Here is a 21,467-nt window from a genome sequence, read left to right on the forward strand (position 1 = left end):
TTTATTAAAATATGATGGCTTTTCACTCTGAAAATTTCATTAAGAGCTTTTGCTTGTTATGAAAGTGTAAATAGGCACATCAATTTAACCAGTTTTTCACGCTCCAAATACATAAGATGTGTAATTTATTATTTAGAAAATAAGTGCTACTTGAAAAGTTTCTCTCATTAGCCTCAATATAAGGCCATGCATTTTCCATTAAAATGTGATTGTGAAAATTTACTTATCTTTGAGGCTTTGCTAACTATTAGAAAATAATTTACTTTTATAGGATCACTTGTTCCTATGATTATGTTGTGCTATAAAAGAAAATATATTGCTTAATTTTACATCAAAATACGGTACACTTAAAAATTCCTTCAAAACCAGACCAGAATATCAGACTATTCTTTTTCATAAAACATTTTAAAAATGCACGGTTGTTTTAATATGCCTCTTATCATCGGCCCAGTACAGTATCATCATTGAGATAAAATTTTGAGAATTTTCTAGTATGTTTACTAGTGCTTCAATCAATTCTTATTTACAGAAAATTAGATACATAAATTATGAAAAGTTCTAAATTTCTTATAATTCAGTGTTTTATATAAACTGTAGTAAACTTTCACAGTACTATAGCTATTATCATTTAAGAAAACAAATTTCCATGTAAAAAGTGGTGAAATAACTTTCTTCAGTCAGAATCCTGTATTCGAATTATTTTATAAATACTAGATTTCTTTTATTATATACAGGAGGAATGATATGTAAGATGTAATACTAGAAATCTTTCAGACTTTTGGGAATGTAAATCGACGCGAATTTTAAATGTTTTAATTTGCTCCTTCGTTAGACCCCCCTCCCACACACACACACACGCACGCACAAACAAACAAACAAACATCTGAAAGTGTTCAGATTTTAAACGATCGCACAAAATGATTCTTTTAAAGTCGCAATGGTTTATCGATAGACATTATCGATAGAAATGACCCAGATGGAGTAGCGAAACATTTCATAGGATATTAGATGAATATGCATATAGACTAACACAAGAGTATTATATATCTTCTGTATATTAAAAGTGAAAATTTTTCTAATGTAATTCCAGAAAAATATCTAATTAAAAATATGATAATGTTTTTAATCAGATTTATCATGAGTTAGATGCATTTTTTATTAAAAATTAGAGAAAAATATATTCCTAAGACCTGGATCTATTGCTTTTAAATAATTTAATGTATTAATTAATAACAGACAGATTAAATATGAAAGAATAGTAGAACAGCTTTTTTTATGTTATTTATGAATAGAACAGCGTTTTCCCGAATGACAATAGACTCGAATGAAACGTGAAAGAACGCAAAATCATGTTTCGAGAGTAATAGCTCTTTTGGCTTTAGAAAAAGGTCTGTATTTTTGCTTTTTTCCTTAAATGCATTTTCTAAATTGGTTCTTCATCTTTTGTACCATGTCAAAAAATATTTCCAACAAACTTTGTTATATTTGAACTATGGCAAAGCATTCGATGGCTATCTTCTTAAGGAGAGGTATGTCTTTGAAGCACTTTCTAAAGGAAACTGTCTCGTATCCACATTACACACTGAGAAAACAGGAAAACGCCGATACAGTCTCCCCGTTCTTCGGAATTCAAACTCAGGTCCAACTACCAGTGTTCAGAGACTTTTCTGCTAGGAGTATTAAAAGTGGGCTATTGTCAACAAGAACATAACTGCTACCAAAAATCTTGTACCTATATAAATGGAACATTTGGCTGAGAGGAAAAAAAAACTATTTTTTCGACTTTGGGATATTATAAAAAATTTGAAATTTTAAAATAAATATTAAATAACACCTTGAATGTCTTAAAATAAAAATGTACTATATTGCTTATTGTACTTTTGATTATAATCGTACTTTCTGATTTTCCGAAGACCCAGTTTCAGAATTCGATAGTATATTTTTTGGCGGGGGGGGGGAATCATATTTCCAAGCGTAGAGATGCCGCGACAGCCAAGCATGCGCATTCCGTACACATTTTGAAGTACACGTGGATACTTACTTTATACTTAATCTTCCTTTCGATATCCACCAGCTGTGAAAATGTAAATATCGACCATATTTTCCCCCTTAAAATTTTGTCTCTTACAAAATGTTATTTTTATTGTTATTTATGAACAGAACAGCTTTCGTATACCATACAGATAGCCAAACACTTTTCGCTAGTTCACAAAACCGTTAATGAGTTACCAACTACTCGTGGGCGCGGATAATTTGAACGTACCAAAATATCATAAATTAAACTTGTTGTAAGTGATATAAATCCTTTAATTTATACTTTCTTCATTTCTAGATAAATATTAGAAAGGTATACTTTTGGAATGCTTAAGAGAATTCATTATAAATCAAAACTTGGTAATGTTCATAATCTTCCTACATGAATAGCGTATTTCATATCATTCTTCCTTTCTAGGCAAATAGTAGGAAATCTTCTACCTTAGTACAATACTTTTTATTTCAAATTTACGATTAGTAGTTATGTAAATATTTTTGATTTAGTTTTAAGAAATTAGTTTACTAAATGTAAAAATTCAGTTTGTCAAGCAGTTTTAAATTCTTACCAATAGGTGTAGTAGATAATAGAATTAAAAACTTTTCTGTTAACGGGGCTCCGCTTACAGCCAACATAAATGTTGGCGTAAAATCTAACTAGATGATGACAACCCGAACGAATACTATAATAATATCAAATTACACAGGAGGCATAAAACTGACGGTTTCGTTTCATAATTTCGAAAATATTTGCGTCTGCTCATGCAATCGCCATTACATGAATTCGACGAAGTAAGAATATAAATGGTTGCAGCCAGTGCAGCGCTGATGTTATTTCACCATTTTGGACATATCATTACGTCCCGGAATCAGTAATGTTATATTTGTTTTTAACTTTCTAGTTGTACTCGTTTTTAACTTTCTTTTATCTGGCAGCTGCCCAGATTATCCTTTAGCAATTGAAAATGTAAAAGAAAAAATTCCTGGATTAATGTTTTTTCTTCTCACTTATCCGCAATGACGTCATCACACAGCTATTCACAACGTGAAATAAACAGGCTATCACATCTGGCACTTTGGCGTACATTTGGCGACTTGTGCCCACTTAACAGAAAAATACCCAGAATTAAGCTATTATTTTCTTATTAATTTTTCCTTCATGAATGATATTTTTAAGTTATTCAGCTTAATTAAGATACAAACATTTCGAATAATAATTTTCCAGCTAGGAAACGATAACAAGGAAACCATGTATGTCATAGCTTCCTTTTTTTTCTTCTGTCAAATGTTCATTGTTTTCGTTATAAGTCCTTTTCTAAAAGAATTTTTTGGATGGCTTTAGTGTATGATTGTAAGATGGGGGTTTTACTTCATTCCGAATGTAAGATATTTCTTCTTTTCAAACTACTTTTCTGAAAAATCCTATCAGTCATATAACATTTAATATATATATATACATAACACAAATTATATATATTGTTTAATGTATATTATATTGATATAATGTACTCCATAACTTTTCTCCCCAATAATGAAAATATATTTAATACATCTTTTAACCTCAGTAACTAGCAGTTAGATCTAGCAATTACGATTCTTGTAGAACACTTCAAAATATCGAGCTGAAATAAATGAAGCCATTTGGTACAGAGTCATGCTTACAAAATAGCTTCATAAATTCAAGATCTGTTTTATATTAAAACAAAGAGTATTATTTCCTAGCTATCTGTTTCTATTTTTTAAGCAGTCGAGAGAGCAAGAATACTGAGCAGTTGTAATTCTTCTCAGGTTCAGTTCTCGCTGATTGAACACTTGCCTGCCGAGGGTTTTCATAATCTTTCCTATATGCAGCATGAGTCTGAGTTATCTTCCTTAGATAATCCCTCTTGGAAATATTTTTAAGACAATTGGTATTCAAGAGACTTACAAATAATAAATTAATTTGTCTTTTACTTTATTTTATCGGCCTTACTTTCCTCTTCTTTAGCTGAGCACGACATTTACACTTTTCAGTCGGATGTTATTCACGTTGGTTTTTAAAACTTTTGACAGGATTTTTTATTGATATTTTCTTCCATTTTTCATGCTTCAGAGATATTTTTATATTGCATTTTAACGATATCCTCTACGTACCGCAATAGGATCTGCATCGTTGAAGCCTAGTACACAGGACAGGCTTGGAGTAATAAGTTTTCCCTCCGTAAATCTAAAACCGCTTAAATAATGCAAATGAGACTTCTGTACGATTGACAGGAACCAAATATTATAAACGTAAGACTTTTGAAATTATGTTACCGTACATTAAAATACTTTTTCAAGTGCAGTCTTTTTACGTTTCACAAATTAGAGAGCTTTTTCAGATGATTTTAAAAGAAAGGATTATTAGATGTATTTTATGGGTTTTTATTATTATTAGCATCATTTACTTAAAAACTTTTTTTTTAATTTAAGCTGCAGTACAAGCTTTTCCAGCAATGTAGCTTATAATAACGCGCTCTTCAAATTAATTGAAGATTCTGAATTTGAAAAGATTTACTTCAAATATCCGTCAAACCTGTCAATAAATTAACATGCAGATGAGCAAGCATTATGAACAGTATACCTACTAAAGCCCTAGGGAGTTTCTTTATTTTTACCTGCAATAAAAAGACCGGTTGCACATAGAAATAACAGTGCACTGGGACTTCGATTATCCTAAATGAGTGCGACTAAGACGAGCTCATGGCTAATTGATTTGTTTCAACAATGCTTTGCACATAAAAAACAAAATTACTATTTTAAGGCAAAATCCCTTCATCAATGAACATTCATTTTGAGACATTACTTTACTATTTACTAAATTGAAATTAATTTTCAAGCGTTAATTATTTAAATGTTAAAAAATTACACTTTTTTGAAAACGTATAGGAAACAAAAATGTAATAATCGGAATTGTTGATTTCCCAACGCTAAAATCGCGGGTGTAACACATACTGTTTTAACTTTTCTTAAAAAAAGGGGGGCGAGAATGTGTTAATTTAAATATTTTTAGGTGAAAGCACAATTATTTTCCAGTTAAATGCGATAGTCAGCAATAATAATCCCTTAAAAACTTTCTTTCTAGAGTTTCACAGAAGAATATAGATTGAAAGGGGGAGAAATGAAATAAAAGTAAGTCTAAAATAAGAGAGATTGAGGCAGGGCAGGGTAGGTGCGTATAGAAATAAAGATTGCAAGAAAGGTTCTGCAAGAATAGTAAGAGTGATCAGATTATTTCAAATATTCTTTCCCCTGCTTATATCTTGTTCACTTCTTATTAACTTTAACCGTCATTTAATTTTACAAGTATATCTTATAATTTTTGAAAGATAATTTTCCAGAATTCATATAGTATATTCGTATAAGTTTCGAAAGCATTGTCATTTGAAGCACTTTCTAAATTTTCCCTAAAATCTTGGTCGATATTGATCCACATAAATTTCGCAAAATTCCAATAGCCTATCATTTGGATGAACAGCATTTTGTGCACTATAATCAAAACATCTCAACAAGTCTTAGCTTTTTACCTGAAAATATGCCCATGCATTTGTACACGGCCTTCCAAAAAGGTATGTAACGATCTCTATTTCTTTAAATATTGACCCATGCCCATTACAAAATAAACTAAACATCACGAGTCATGGAAAATTCCAATGGTCTAAAACAGGGTTTCTCAAACTATGGTACATGTATTACTAATGGTATATCAAGTTATTTTTTATGATTAAACTTTTCACGCAAAAGATTTAAATATATGCAGAATGGCGTCCCTTGCAATACGTATACTGGTACGAGACGGTACATACATTTTTATTCTTATTTATATGAGACAAAATTAAAAAATGCTTGAGAGTCTTATTTAGATACTTATGAAGTTCCTTAAATTAAGATAAAAAAATTTGATGAATTACTGAGAGAAAAGACTTTGTCAAAAAAGATCTAAAATTTTATTTGTCCCTCGTACAGCACTGTAGAGCAAGCAATCAAATTAAGAAATTGTCTGTTGTGCTTTAAATGTAAATAGTTTCAAATCCTTATTTACAAAATTTTCATTAATGTATAATGATAAGTTTAACTATTAATTTAGTAACAAATCTTCCAAGGTCGAACAATTAATTCTTAAATGGAACAACTTTTTTCCTTGCTCTTTGAATTTGTTTTTGAAAGTCTTAAATTATATCGATAATAAACGTAGAAAATAAAAAGTACATTTTTTCTCGATATAACTTCAAATGACACACATTTTTTTTAACTCATTAAAATCGACGAATATTTTCACTATCGGAATTTTTTATTCCACGGAAACTATAATAAATTAATTTTTAGGCTCTTACAGAACTAGCTTAAATTCAAACCTCTTGCTTTCAATGTTGAAATTATTTTTATAAAAATTCTGAACTTTCAGAAACTCTGGAATTTTCGGTGTGCAATGTATAAGATCAATATGTAAAGAAATCAAACTTGTACTTTCTTTCTCGAATGTTGGTTAAAATATACCCCTACTATGGTAGAAATGCGACAAATTATGTGTACATTCAGATGAAAGATCTGTTATAATAAAATTTTTAGTGATATATGCATGAAAATAAGAAGCAATTATATACTCCTTCCGTATCGAAATGATTACTACTTGCATTGAAATGATTGTTCCATTTAAAAAACAATGTTTTTTCACCTCTGTCACTAATTTCAAGGCTTAAATATAATTTATTAAGTAAGATATAAGTATGTGAGTACAATCAGTACTAATTCAACTTTTATTATGTAAATTTATAATAAAAGTTAAATTAAAAAATAATATTACGCGTTGTTTAGTTTTTAAATTTTTTATTGTTTCATAGACACATTAATGGATTCTCTGGCGCAAGTAATGGATCCTGGAAGCGTGTTTTGAGATAGAATCACAGCTCTTTTTTGTGTGTGTGTCCTTATCTTGCAATTCAGGTTTTATGGTACTTGAAATATGCTTCAATATATGTTCCTTTTTTTACTCCCTACATCATTACCAGTGGCTCTCCCATTGCAGTATCAAAGCTTCTTAATAAGATATGTTTTCGAAGCAGGACCTTAACTTTTTTAAAAAATATCATCATGTTCTTGGCATTGAAGGTCACTATATCAAAACATCTCCACAAGTCTTAGCTTTTTATCTGAAAATATGCCTATACACGGCTTTCCAAAAAGGTACGTACGATTTCTATTTCTTCAAATATTGACCTATGCCCATTACAAAATATTATTTATTTTTGCCTGAACATTAGCGGTTTCTCTTCTGTCACAGCAGCGTTTGGCTCCTTGCCATATCCTAGGAACCGTTTAGCCGACACATTATATTTTTTGCCGAAAGCTGTTGTAATACCATGCTGAACTCTTTCATTTTTAAAATTCTCAATAGGTCCTGTAGAACGGTATTCCTTTCTTCGAACTTTAAGTTGCGTTTCTTCCCCATAGTTCTTTAAAAAAAATTTAATAAATTGACATACAGTACAAAAGTTTTATTTATTAAAAACCAGGGGAAGGTAACGAATTCAAAACTCCGTTTCCCGCTTCTATCTCCTTAATCGAATACGAATTTATAAATCGGACAATCATCAGATTTATAAATCATTTCGTTACGGAGGGAGTTTTTTTAGTATTAAGAAGAAAGTAAGAATGAAGTTTGGAGAAATATTTCTTTGAAACGGTAATCATTTGATTCAAAAATTTCTCGAAATCAAAATAATGTTTCCTCAAAACTTATTGATTACTCATCGACATTTTTTAACCACATTTTATGTGTAATAAAAATGTCACCTTTCTTAAACATACTGTGCATCTCTTACTAAGCTTGGACACAGAAGTTAACTGTAATAAATTGACCTTGCATACCTGTCTTCGGTTTCTGTCGAATGACTTTTGTTAACAAGAGTTCTGCGTAGGTTAACGTTGCGTGGAAATTAATTGACACAAAGAATCACTTTTCTGCTGCTTTTTTAATGCATTTCCTTTCCCATGACAAACTGCTACATTTTCGTAGTAAAAAGGAAACAAAGTCTTCGAAGCGAATACTGAATGAGACATAGCACCCTATTTGTGAAAAAGAACGAAAAGAACTTTTGCTGTAGAGTTTACCTATCGTTATTTTTCTTCAGTAGAAGTTGTTTTCTTTCAGATTCAGCATTTTAAAAAGAAAATTTATGAGATTGATAACGCAAATTTGTTTTAAAAATTTTACTGCATAGCAAGTAATTTAAAAATGAAAGAAAAATATTTTTCGATTGAACGCAGATTTTGAATGAAAATGTTTCGTCCATTTCAAGATGCAGTCTGATACAATTTCTCTTTATTAAGATCAAGTATTCTGCAGATGTCGAGTCAGAGTTATGCTGAATTTTGTCTTTTTTCAGAATCAAATTTGCACGTTTTTCTTGTAACACTTAATGCAATAGCTAAACATTATTCTCCTATTGCTGCACCACACAGTTTCAGCGAATCTGGCACCATTAAAATGCTTTCCACGATTCTCTATGTCGCTCTTCTTTATGAACAGAATAATATTTTCATGACACAAGAAACAGTAACACTTCTTATCTTTCAAAATGCATTCGGCTCTTCATTTGAATAGAATAAACATTCGATTTTACGAATTATTAAAAGTTCACTTTGATGTGCATCGGTTACAAGCATTATTTACTTTCTTAAGATAACTTTGACAGTTCCAAACGATTTTGATCCTCTATTAAACCGATCACCTTAAAAAATTTGCCGACCGATAATGTTCAGTACTATTCCTTTTAATGATTTTGGTATAAATGTTGGTCACCTTCAGAGGTGATCGCCTTACGGAGGTGTTGTTGCTGCGAGTTTCATTATATTCTGAAAACTACTACTTTTTCACTCATCTTCTGTCATCGAGAACTTTTCATTTTGTCTAAAAGCGATATGCAAATGATATAAAGGACTGAGCGGAGATTTCTGCTAAGAGGATCATTTGTGTTCCCATAATTTAACACAATGTGAATATAACGATATTTCTAAATTTTACAGTGCTGCTAAAGCATCCTAAAGAGCAGAATCGAGCTTTATTATATTGCATTTCAAGAGTCCATTTTATGCATTTTTTTATTGCATTCACCCATTAAACCTTAATAGTAATATCTTCCTCTAGTGTCAAAAACCAGTTTCCTGTATTTTTTAAATTGTCTCCGAAAATTCTTGCAAAATTGAGCTTGAATATTACGTGACCCGAAGTCAAAGATGAGGCTAAAGAAGCTGGAAAAATTCATTGGTCTCCTTGTTCTGTTTCTATTTAACTTTCTAAATAAGAACGTTAAAGAAAGAGAAATATTATTTACAAAAATAATCCTTTATATTGCTCATGTAGTTATTTTATTTCAGTTTATAACCATATACTTAGTGGATAAAATATGTCAATAAAAGGATTTCCTGAAAGACTCAATTTAAAGACACAATATTGCTTGCAACTACTCAAGGAGAAAAAAAAAATTGCTCTGTGCAACAATGCATCTTCGGAAATTTTGCCGACGTCTTAGGTTAAAAACTATTATAAAGGATTTTCGTTTTGGACTCTTGTTCCCGGTCATCGAATAAGGGAAAGGAAGAGTTTCTCTGTCTCCACCCCTGTACCACCGTGTTAAGTTCTGTGCGAGGTGATTGTCCTTCTAAAAGACAGTCTCAGCTTTTGAAAGCTGTAATGTAAACAGCGAATGAAGCATATGCTCGCCGTGCATGCATTTTTTTTTTCTTTTCCTGGCTTTATAATTCGGTGCCTGGCAAAAACTATTGCTGATGATATATTTACTGTCATAAAAAAAAAACTAATTTAAACAAATTCTCAAAGCTTTCATATTTTATATTACGCTCAAAGAGGCGTTTCTTAACGTTTTCTGTTACCTTTTCTTATTAAATATCATGTTCTTTGCACTTAAATCATAAAATTAAATTCCACAGCAATATCACGAAATATTTAAAAATAACATATCTTTAGAATTTCCGATACGCAGTCTCGTGCGCGAAGACAATTTTTTTATAAGATATATCTTTTCATGAATATTCTAACAATATTAATTTTAAAGAGTTTATTTATTAATATCAAAATAAAAATTCAGGGCAAAAGCTCGAATTTTATGTAATATCATATTGTCATTGCAAATAAATGAGAGTGAAAAGAGAAGTGAATCAACAACTGATTTCAAGATTTTGCCCAAGCCAGTTTTTGAAAGCGCAGAGAAACTAACATAAATAAAGCCATGTAAAAATGGATTAAAAAATCTACACGTTACTTAATTTAAGGTATAAATTCAAATATGTTCGAATTTGATATATTTTTTTCGATTCGTGCTTTTTTAATGCATACATACTGTGGTTGAAAACAGCCGTAAAAGTGTTTCTATGTTTAGCACAGCTGCAAATTCTACCGCTATTTTATCACATCTCCCGGTCTCTTGGTAGATCACCAGATTTACTTTCTTTTTAATTTTTAATGTTTGCTAAGGAAAGTTAGTAGGGATTAATAAATGAAATGTATTGAATTTATGAAACTTAAATAGGACAAATTCCATTCCCTCACCCTTAATGATTTTACAGCATAATCTATAGTAGATATTTGCATTTGCAAACTTGTATTCTAGACTATGTTAGACTTTTTATGAGAATTCAACCTATGTTTAATCAATTAATATTTATATTTAATTTTGTTTTACAGCACTAATTAGTGTGTGATTACGTTTTTCCATACTACGATGTTCATTTATTATTAACACTTAGATTTGCAAATAGTCACGAAACTCACTTTTTGTCCGCATCACTTTTGTGACCAAATCACTCTTCATAGTGTTGCCGAAACCTTATCGCGATACATTATTAAAAAAATAAAATAATGAAGAATCTGTATGTATATATGTATATTATTCGCATTGTGAAAAAACGACGGCAAACTTAGAGCCTCCGAATTTTTAATACACCTACTTCCCCAACCAAAACGGGCACCCCGTAGTCCGAATTTTGAATTTCGAATTTGTTTCTGATTTATTTCATATTTTGCACAAATTTAACGAATCTTTATTTTAAAAAACTCTAATTTGAAAGCGAGAATTGAAAGTGAAACAAAACATTTTCATTGCCAGCACAACCGACTGTTGCCGTTCGGCAAAATGTAAGGTAATTATCTTTCAATTTTAATCCTCAAATTTGTTTATTTGAACGTAGTCTGTTGTCACTGCCTTAAATAGAATACTTATTATCTCCATTCACCAGCATTTTGCCATTCAGTAAAGCGTAAGATATTTAACTTTCAGATTTAATCTTTTTCTTGATCAGAAGCAAATCAAATGACAGAAAAACACGTAGTTCTAAAAAATACTTTTTCTGCTTTTTAATCTGATCAATTTAAATGAAAATGCATTTAAATCATGTGATGTCTGATCAGAAATATTACATATTTTTATGAGATGACACTACCTGGATTCTTTAAAATCACGGCATATTTTTTCTTTTTCATGACAAATCTTTTAGGCAGCTGGCCGCTTCGAAAGGCTAATTTTCAAAGAAATAATATAGCAAATATAAAAAAAAGGAAATAGGCGGAAACTCCTAACACTTTATCGGAAACTTTAAAGCTATGCTGCTTTTAAACATTTTGTGATTTCGTTCATAAAATGCATATGGCGTAATTGTGAAGAAAGCTATGCTTAGTAGTAAAAGGATAAAAAAAATGTGTTATCAGGAGGCAGTTTAAGTGCAAACTGGTAACCGACGACGGTCAGCTAGAGCATAAAAACCTTAACAGATCCTCTAGTGCGACGTTAAAATCTGAATACTTTCAGATTTTATTTCTTTATTTTTATTTTATTTCTTTATTTCTTTATTTTTATTTCTTTATTTTCTTTAATTTTATTTTAGTGGTATTTAAGTACTTTGATAAATAAAAGTTTGCCTTCTCTACTCAGGTTTTTCTTAGTATAAAATTGTAAGAAAATTGCAAAATGAAATTAGCTAAAGAACTAGTCTCCTATGTCTGGTTCAGTTTAACTTGGACCACTCGATAAAATTTAAGATACCTAATTAAAAATTAATATAATTTACATTAGAATCATATTGGAAGTATATAAGGTATTTCTCAAGCCTTCTTAGCGTGCCTTCGTGGTGTAGTGGTCTGCGCGCTCGGCGCGTATTCCCAAGGTCTGTGGCTCGATTCCCGGCGAAGGCATTGCTCATTTTTCATCACTCCCTCTTCCAAAGTACCTAATGTCTCTACACTGGCGCCCGAGCTATAAGGGTGGTGGATGATGATTCTTCACACCCAGGATTTGGCGATTGTGTCCCCTAAAACCCCAGTCGCCCTTTAAAAGGGAGAGTATATAAAGTATTTCTCCCGCCTTCTTAACGTGCCTTCGTAGTGTAATGGTCTGCGCGCTGGGCGCGTGTTCCAGACGTCCTTCGGTCGATTCCCGTCGAAGGCGTTGCTTATGTTTTATCACTCCTGCTTCCAAAATGCCTAATGTCTCAAAAGTAGTGCCCAGACTAAAAGGGTGGTGGAAGATAATTCTCCACATCAAGGATTTGGCGACTGGGTCCCCTAAAAATCCCAGTCGCCCTTTTAAAGGGGGAATATACAAGGTGTTTCTCCCGCTTTTTTAGTCTGCTCTCGTGGTGTGGTGGTCTGCACGTTGGGCGCGTATTCTAGAGGTCCGTAGTTCGATTTCCACAGAAGGTTCCTCATTTTTCACTTCTCCTTCTTCCAAAAAATGCCTAATGTTTCTACAAGTATTTCAAAAACTTTAAACATGTATTATATAGAAAATTTGGGGGTATTTCTTCATGTATTATAATGTGTAAATAGATCTATCATGTGTTATGAAATAAATTTGGAGATCATTCGAATTCGCGTGGTTGCGAAGCTTGAAAACATCCCGGAAAATGCTCATTTTAACTCAAGAATCTCCCATTTTTTTATATTTCAAGATAAACAGTAATGACAAGTGTTTCTTATAGTGTTTAAAATTTCGTTTAATTAATTAGAATTAACTGTAATAACGCTTATGTAGATTCTTACAGAATGCACAATTCTGAGTTTGTTTTCCATTTTTTTCGGTTAGCAATTATAGTTACCAAAGATTTAGTTTCAGCTAGCAAAAGGTTGCAGTGTATCATTTCGGAAACAACTGTTGCAACATGCTTTGCAATGTAGTAAACCACACTAGAATGCCCTCAGAGACAAATCTAATGCTAATCAAGTAAATATACTTTTGAAAATTAAAACTCTGATGATTCAGCAGATTACCCAAGAAATTTGCATTCTAATAATGTCTGGAAAGTCTGCAATAATTTCAGCTTAAATATGCGTCCTTGTCCGATTTTCATATTTTAGCTGTTATAGATATGGATTATTAGCTGGTCGTGTACAATTTACATCATTTGTAATCTTTTACTTATTTCTGTTTGCATGTATATTTAGAAAAGGAGTAAAGAGTTGCTATTTTAGCGTAAATGTTTGTATTTTTTAATATTTAATTATTTTTTAAGAATTAATTTACATTGCTGTTTAATAAAACATTTCTGACAACAGTTATTTATGGGGAAATTCTTTGCTAAAGTTTTCATTATTAATTATCATAACTGACAATTAATTTGTTTCAAATGTTCATCTTTGCTTTCCTAAGTAATTCAGAAACAATTTTCAGAACTTTGGATATTTAAATAAAAAAAGATAAAATGTAACAAATAATTTCTATTTAATATTACAGTTTTTCAAGTAAATCTTTCACATAATATCTTTCTCTCTTTTAGGTAAAATGTCACATAATTTAAAAAACTACAGCGACTAAAATCAGGAAAAATTTATTACGAGAATTGCAATTAACATTCAAATTATTGAAGAAATATTAATACTCTTTGAATTTCAAGCACATTGGGTTCATGAAATTCTGCAAAACATTACTTCGATAAATTTTCTATGACTCTATTTTATTTGAAGGTTTATTTGAAAACGGATATAAAAGTACGAAAGCTGCTGTAAAATAACTCTCTCGCAAAATTATATATTTCATTTATACGGGTGGGGCAGTGTGAAGCCATCATTGTTTTTGCAGCTGCAGAGGAAGCAATTGGGTTTTGAACTGAAAAGTTGTAAGTGGAGTTGGATAAAAGTGATGCAACGTCCCTTTGAATCGATAGTTAATCATTTGACACAATGAACTCTTTTTACTAAAGTTGTATATCTTATTTTTGGGCGTGACGTTTGTGTAGGTTGTAATTAAATTCATTATTTAGTGATTGAATATGTGTTTTGAAAAAATTTAATAGACAAAAATTTGAATTATAACTTTCTATTAATAATTCTACCTGACAACTAATTTCAGTCGTTATATGGATAATGATTTCAACATATATATTTGAAACTATATTTTTATTCAATAAACTTTCTTCTGTTTTTACTGAAGATTTTAAAGCATACTGTTTAAAGATTTACGGTATTCAAGAAGCGATCTTCAAAAAATTAAGGATTAAGTCAACAAATGGAATATTCCAAAAAATTACATGTCTTCTAAAACGATTTGTCACTCGGGACTCTCTTTTGTTCTTATATTATTTTTCATGTTTCTGTCACTCTGTGTTCACGGTCTTTCTTTCATATAGGCAGTCTATTTGTTAAAAATTGCCATGTGTTTAAAAACTATTAAAACGAAGGATATAACCTATCCAATAATTCATTCGATAGGGTTGTCATTAGCCTAGAGCTAAAACTTGCACAGGAAAAGAAAACAATTCAGTAAACAGCAATTCAATAGAAATTTCTAAATATAAACCATACTCTAAAAACACTGAATAAAAGAATAATGATAATTGTTTCATTGGCAAAACAAGTAATATTATACACCAAAAGGTGTATAATATTACTTGTTTAGTGTATAAGAGATATATATTTTTTTAATTAACATTTTAAATTGTTTATACGATGCCCCAGTGTTTGTTTTAGATTTATCTAGTTTGAGAATCTCTAATCTAAAAGTAAGAGGATCATTATAACAATGCCACACTTTATAATAATGATCTAAGAAAGTATTTAATTTTAGTAATTTTAAAGACTTAACAACAACATCTAAACTTGGTTATTGATATGGTGGGTACAGTCGTTTCAAAAATTAGAGTATTGAAAAGTGTAAACTCTCATTGGTAAGTTAATGTTTCTGAGTTTTAGAGTTAATGTTTCAGAGATGGAATATGAAAATTCCTATTTTCTTCAAAACGGCCATTGTCCTAAGTGATGGAAATGAGATTATTTTATCAGGTTCATCAAAAATCGTGACCATAATCTTAGGAGAAAAGAGAACCTTTAAACTGTTGCATTCTAAGGCAATCTGATTCTTAGGAAAGAATTATGACTTGTGTGCTTTAAAATAATAAGTGCTATGAGTCTAATAATTAAGTTAATGATTTTGTCTTAAAATAGAAAGTTATTACACGCCGTTTCAGACATAAGATAAAATTCAACTCATCATTTCTACCCAAAAATTTGTCGAAATCAAAACAGCTTTTGCTAAAAACTTACGAATTGGACATTGGTTCTTTTTGTATGTACTTAAATATAAATGTAATTCCCTAAAATGTGCCCCTAGTCTAGGATGCCTTCCCAAATTTCTCCAAAATTACGACTCACGATTATCAATTAAACCAAAATTGTGAAAACAAAATCATATAAGAAAAATCAGTTTTTCTTGATTTTTGATTGTTTCTTCTAAGAACGGAATTTAAAATTTTGTTAAAATTTAATATATTCTTCACAGAAAATTACAAATACGTCATTATGCTAATAATGTTTGGTCATATTCGTACACATTTATTAACAAACACAAACTGATACATTCAGAATTTACTTTTTCATTCGCCTTTTTATCTATACTACAAGGAAATGCATTTCTTAATAGTACTCTGTAGTAACATAAACTGCTTTTATAACAGTAACTTTAGATACTTTAAAAGAGCCTCAAGAGCAAATAATGCTGTAATATAGCGTACTTTATTGTTAGTATCAGATATTTAATAAGTTATTTATTAATTAAAAAACAAATTCATAAACTTCAACGTGAAAATTTACAAGCTATCTTAGTTATTAATTTTTTTTCTTTGAATAATATAAATTATGACAGTGTTATTAAACTTTTTCAGTTTTGCAATCCATATGCATACAGTTGCATGTGGATTGCGAAACCATTTTGTGAGGAAGAAATAACAGTGCTAAACATACATAATAATATTAGTTAATAAGAAAATAGTACTAAAAAAATCTGAAAGCTTTCAGATTTTATATTACGTCCAAAGGGGCGTTTTCTTAACGTTTTGTGTGTTACCTTTATTTATTAAAGATCATGTTCTTTGCACTTAAACCATAAAATCCAATTCAACAATATCACAAAATATTTAAAAAGAGCATATCTTTAAAACTTTCGATACACAGTCTCGCACACTTTTTTCGTACAGTATCGCCATTGTTTGATTTGAAATCGTTGAGTTTGTTAATCACAAATTCGTTAAAGTTTTACAAAATATGAAATAGATAATAAAACAAATTGCAAATTCCAAATTTGGTGTTTTACATGCCCATATTAGAGTGAAGGACTAAATTATTCAAAATTTGATGTCTCTAGGTACCGTTGTTTTTTTCACAATGCGAGAAAAAACGCAAAATGCCAAAACGAAATTAATAGACCTTATGTTCAAGTTGCCCCTTTGGGCTAATTATAAGTTACTGTGGAATTACAAGTAATTATATATCAGTTAAGAAAAAGAGTGCTTCAAAACATTCTGCTATCCACCAAAGATTGTCTTCTAATCTACTGGCAAGTTGTGAATTCTACTTTGGGAAATAGAAAATACTGGTCTGTAGGAAAAAATTAAAATGTATTCATGTTTTTATTAACTAATACCAATAATTTACTGACTAATGATATGTTAATAAAACAGATAACCAACACGGTTTTCCCAAAGGAACTACCTAACTACGAATACGTATATGAAAGTAGCATGATAATAAATGTAATCCAGAGGACAACTCTGTTGATGCACGCGCGATTTACTACGTGTATCAAGCGAAATTATCTGTAAAGCAAAATGTGTTTATGAGTTGGTAACATCTTGTATCATGGGGCTTGTCCATTAAGGATCATTGAACTATGTTTGCTGCTAGTCTGTATATTATTCGCGCTTCAATGGCGCATTTGATATTCTGACAAAAGCATCTCTCTTTATAATTATAATTATAAGGTACGGTCATAGTTAGAACAGTGGCATGGAACAGAAATTTCAAACAATTATTCTTGCTTTCCGAGCCTTTTCCGTTCTTATCCATTTCCTGGTTGGTGCTTTTCTTCTATATAAAATTTGTAGCTGTGTGCTGCATGAAATGTGTATGTATCTTTTATATAATTTTATAATTATTCTGTGATATTTTTTAAGAATCGTTAAAAGAGAAATCTCTTTCTCAAAGCTACTTCACAACATATTAATAAACATAATAACTAAAAACTATATAACTTTGAATAAGTTTGCCATTCTTTTACGGAAAATATTCTAAAACACTTAAAAAGTGTTCAAAAATGAAGATGTTGACTTTTATTGAATTAAATTTTACTTAAATTTAACATTTAAAATTTTTAAGTTTTAATTATTTTCCGAATTTATGTACCACCTGCATTTTTTAAATTTTAAATCGGAAAATATTCACGCTTTCAGAAATGACACCATGAAGATCGACTTTATATTTTCTACATTATGAATTTTTAGCTTTCTGTTTGGGGGTAGTTTTATACAATTTACAGTTTCTTAACGTGCTTCATATTGTGGTTATTAAAAGTAGACTAAGTTATTTATCATTATTATTAAATTGTAATTCGAAGCATCGAGTTTCAAATTTGATGCATTTAATGATCTAAGATTTTATAAAATTTGTTAAGTTATCTGTAAACTAATTCAGTATAATATCCAGAGCCACGCCCACATAGTTGTTCACTCAGGCAAAAAGATAATTCAATACTTCTACCTTATATTAGAACTCATTTCCATGTATTTCAAATCATAGCGAATTTAACGTGTTTGCTTACTCGAATTGTTAGAGAATCAACGGCAACTAGTATACGGAATATAAATAATGTGTAGTTTGATGACTATTCCCTACTGCTCACCTGAGACGCGTGCCTAAGGTTTCTTACTTTGTTCCGGTTCTGATAATATCATTTGAAAAACCTTATCAATAATATTAATAATAATATAATTCATGAAGTAAAATCATGCAACATAAACTTTACTAAATTTCGGAATTAATAACGTCTAGCGTGTTAAGAATGGGAAGAGGGATTCACTATTCCCTGAAATTTCTTCATGCTGTAGAATTTTTATTTAAAGTAAATTGATCTGAAAGATAATTTATGTAATTTTTGGTTACAACTCTTTAATTTTAACTCAAGGATTGCTTTCAGATTTTGGTTGTTGTAGACCTTAATGAAATCCTTACTAGCAATTTCAATCATTTTCTGAGTGCTGTTGAAATATGTGATAAAAGATACTATATATAGCCATGAATTTGTGAAGGTGGTGATTTCCTATTTTATATCTCAGTTTAAGTCGACTAAAAGGACAAATTCAATCTTTCACATTAAAGGAAGAAGCTCAAAGTCAAATTTTAATAGAAGGTTTGTAGTAAGAATTGAATACTGAAAATGATCCATAATAATTTAGTACCTAGACCTGACATAAATTAGGGCTAGAGTTGTTAAATCCAATGTTGGTGACATAGTAGTTAGAAAAAACAAGGCCCTAATTAGAAAGTTATTGTTTACCTCACATTCATGTCAAATAATTTTTTAATTTTTATGTAAAAGAAAAAATAATAATTTGGACTTAACAATATTAAAAAATTAAAATCTTGGAATTGTAGTTCCTAATCAGGAATAAATTGAATCATTTTCGATGTCGAAGAATTGAGCGTGACTATTAGTATATTAATGTGAATATTATCACATGATATAACTGTTAAAGAAATAGCTTACATTTCTTATTCCTACATTGAGGCTTTTAATATAAATATATGCATATTCGTAGGATTTTTATGAATAAAAGTCATCAAGAAGATTTATTTCATTTGATTTTTTTTTTTTTTTTAGTTAGTTTTTATTTTATCCGATTTTTCCTTATCAAATTGACAATAAGTAATTTTTATTTTAAGACCGATGATTGACTTATTGAGTATCTAACCTCTTTATAATATATACTGACTATTTTTTCCCCTTGTTTAAAGTAAAAAATATAAAAATGAAATACTAGAGCAGGGGTGGCCGACCTTTTTGGGAAGAGTGCCACTATCTGAAAAAAAAAAAAAAGTTATGCGTGCCACTTCCAACTTTTCCAACATACTAAAAATATAAAAAGGTGATAAAATGTTATTTATAAGCTGATTATGCGATTTTTACGCAAATCGTACATTTTTTAGTTGAGCAGTGGACCTTTAAAAATAATGTAATAAATGAAGCAAACGTACAAACTATGGTTTTATGTTTAATAAACATTTTTAAAGGTTCAGTCAGGTTATACACAAAATAAAAGTGAACAATTTGAAACATTTAATTCTAAACAACCATTTAACTGTCAGTACTTAGTTAATGTGGTTTTTTACCAAGTCATTTATATTAGGATTGGTTCTTGAAGATGCTAAAAAAATTAGATGTTTTAGGTACATATCAGTCACTCTTGACATTTTGATTATAACAGAAAACATTTGTTCACAAACATATGTTGATCCAAACTTACAATAATATCTGACAGCCAAATCGGGTAAATTTGGAAAATTGCTTCTTGGTCCAAGTTTGAAAATTCAATATAATTTGAACCACTTGCAGTTGAAGTAAGTTCCTTATATTTGCTTTTCAGTGTATTATGCTGCTGTAGGTCAATAATTTGGATATGAAGTTCAGTTGGGCAACAATTAACCCCTTGAAGAGAAATTGAATTATAATATTTATTCTAATGTGTTTATGTGTGTATATGCAGACGATATTAGTTTTTCAAATCTTATAATTTTTCAATAAGCCTTCGCGTGCCACCTTTAAAACTTCGTCGCATGCGTGTGCCATCCCTGTTCTAGAGAATATGCGCAGTTCTAAATAGTATGGAAATACAGGAAATTTTTTAATGCATAATTATCGAAAGCATTTTCTATAATTTCACTTAGAGAATTTCATATTTTTAATTAACGATGTTGCTATTTCATATTTGTAATTAATAATTTAACAGTTTGCAGTTAAAACATATCTTAGATGCAATTTTTTTTAACATTGTTGCTCATTCATATCATAGTTCAGGTTCAGTGCGATGTACAAATGCTCAGCAGGTGCAAGATATGATATCTCCTGGAAAAAGAAAGAAAAAAATCTGTTTATTTCATTTTTAGACAGCTTATACTGTTTATTTACATCGTAGATACATTTTAAAAATGTCCCTGTCCTCACAATTTGATGTTCTGTGTTCGTAAGAACTGTGCCATAAATAACTCTCTTTTTAAACTCCCGGTCTCTCATTTCACTCCCAGAACAGTGGTTGCCACTTATAAATTACTCAGTTAATTTATTAATCTTTGCTGAAATGTCACGCCGGTTGAAATATGTGTGGTAATGGCCCATTCATAAGTGACTAAAAAAGTTTAAATTAGAGACTCAAATTAAGCAATCAAAACGACATTCCCCAAAAAACTAAGTAAACATGAGTGCCAGAAAGTGAAGCTTGTCTCCCTATCTCGATTTATCGGTCTCCTACGACAACCCTCCAGAGCCTGGGTCGCTGACATATCCGCTCCTGACTTTCAGGGTTGAAAGATCACCCACCGGACAGATAATCCAATGCTTACAAAGTGTTTTTTTTACTCCTTCCGAAGCATTTGCTATCTCGGGCGCCATAGAATTCGCGCCCAAAGAACAAGTCTGCCCCTTAATGGGCTCTTTCCCGTTTGACAACGGTGACCTCTTGCAGGATTCAATAATGGTGACTGTGAGGTCGTTCTAACCTCGTTATAGGCTGCGTTAAGTAATTGAAAGCCACGCGCTCAGATTTCTGCCATTAATTCCTATCAAGGCCCCATCCATGAATAGCCCTTTCATAAAGTTGCAGCTACAGTTACTATTTTTTAGAGTGTCTGTTTTTTTAAATGATATATAGGTGCAACAGTAATGGCTGTTTGGCTTTAACTTTCAGTTAAAGGTATTGTACATATTTACATAAAAATTCGCAAAGTTTATTTTTGAATTAGAAGATGACGGCTGAAATTTTGGGAGTGGTTACAAGGTTTCATCCAGCTCAAGTTGCAGAAGATTATATCAGTCATCTCAAATTAACTGCCAGGCCTGACAGTCATTTACATTTAAAATTTTATAAGA

At 30.5% G+C, this 21,467-nt stretch overlaps 1 protein-coding gene and 1 long non-coding RNA gene across 3 annotated transcripts in view; one reads left to right on the plus strand and one right to left on the minus strand.

The window, feature by feature from the left end:
• LOC118201990 (protein trapped in endoderm-1-like) overlaps positions 1 to 21,467 on the plus strand; it is a 205,860-nt gene that overhangs the window by 91,493 nt on the left and 92,900 nt on the right. The window lies entirely within an intron of this gene.
• LOC146995178 (uncharacterized) overlaps positions 19,584 to 21,467 on the minus strand; it is a 45,380-nt gene continuing 43,496 nt past the window's right edge. The window contains exon 2 of the long non-coding RNA XR_015043605.1: positions 19,584 to 20,447. This is a non-coding gene — a long non-coding RNA (uncharacterized LOC146995178). The remainder of the gene's footprint in view (positions 20,448 to 21,467) is intronic.

Source organism: Stegodyphus dumicola, chromosome 10 (assembly GCF_044657685.1).
Source record: "Stegodyphus dumicola isolate Sdum_Otavi_A_Nest chromosome 10, ASM4465768v1".
Classification (NCBI taxonomy): Eukaryota; Metazoa; Arthropoda; class Arachnida; order Araneae; family Eresidae; genus Stegodyphus; species Stegodyphus dumicola.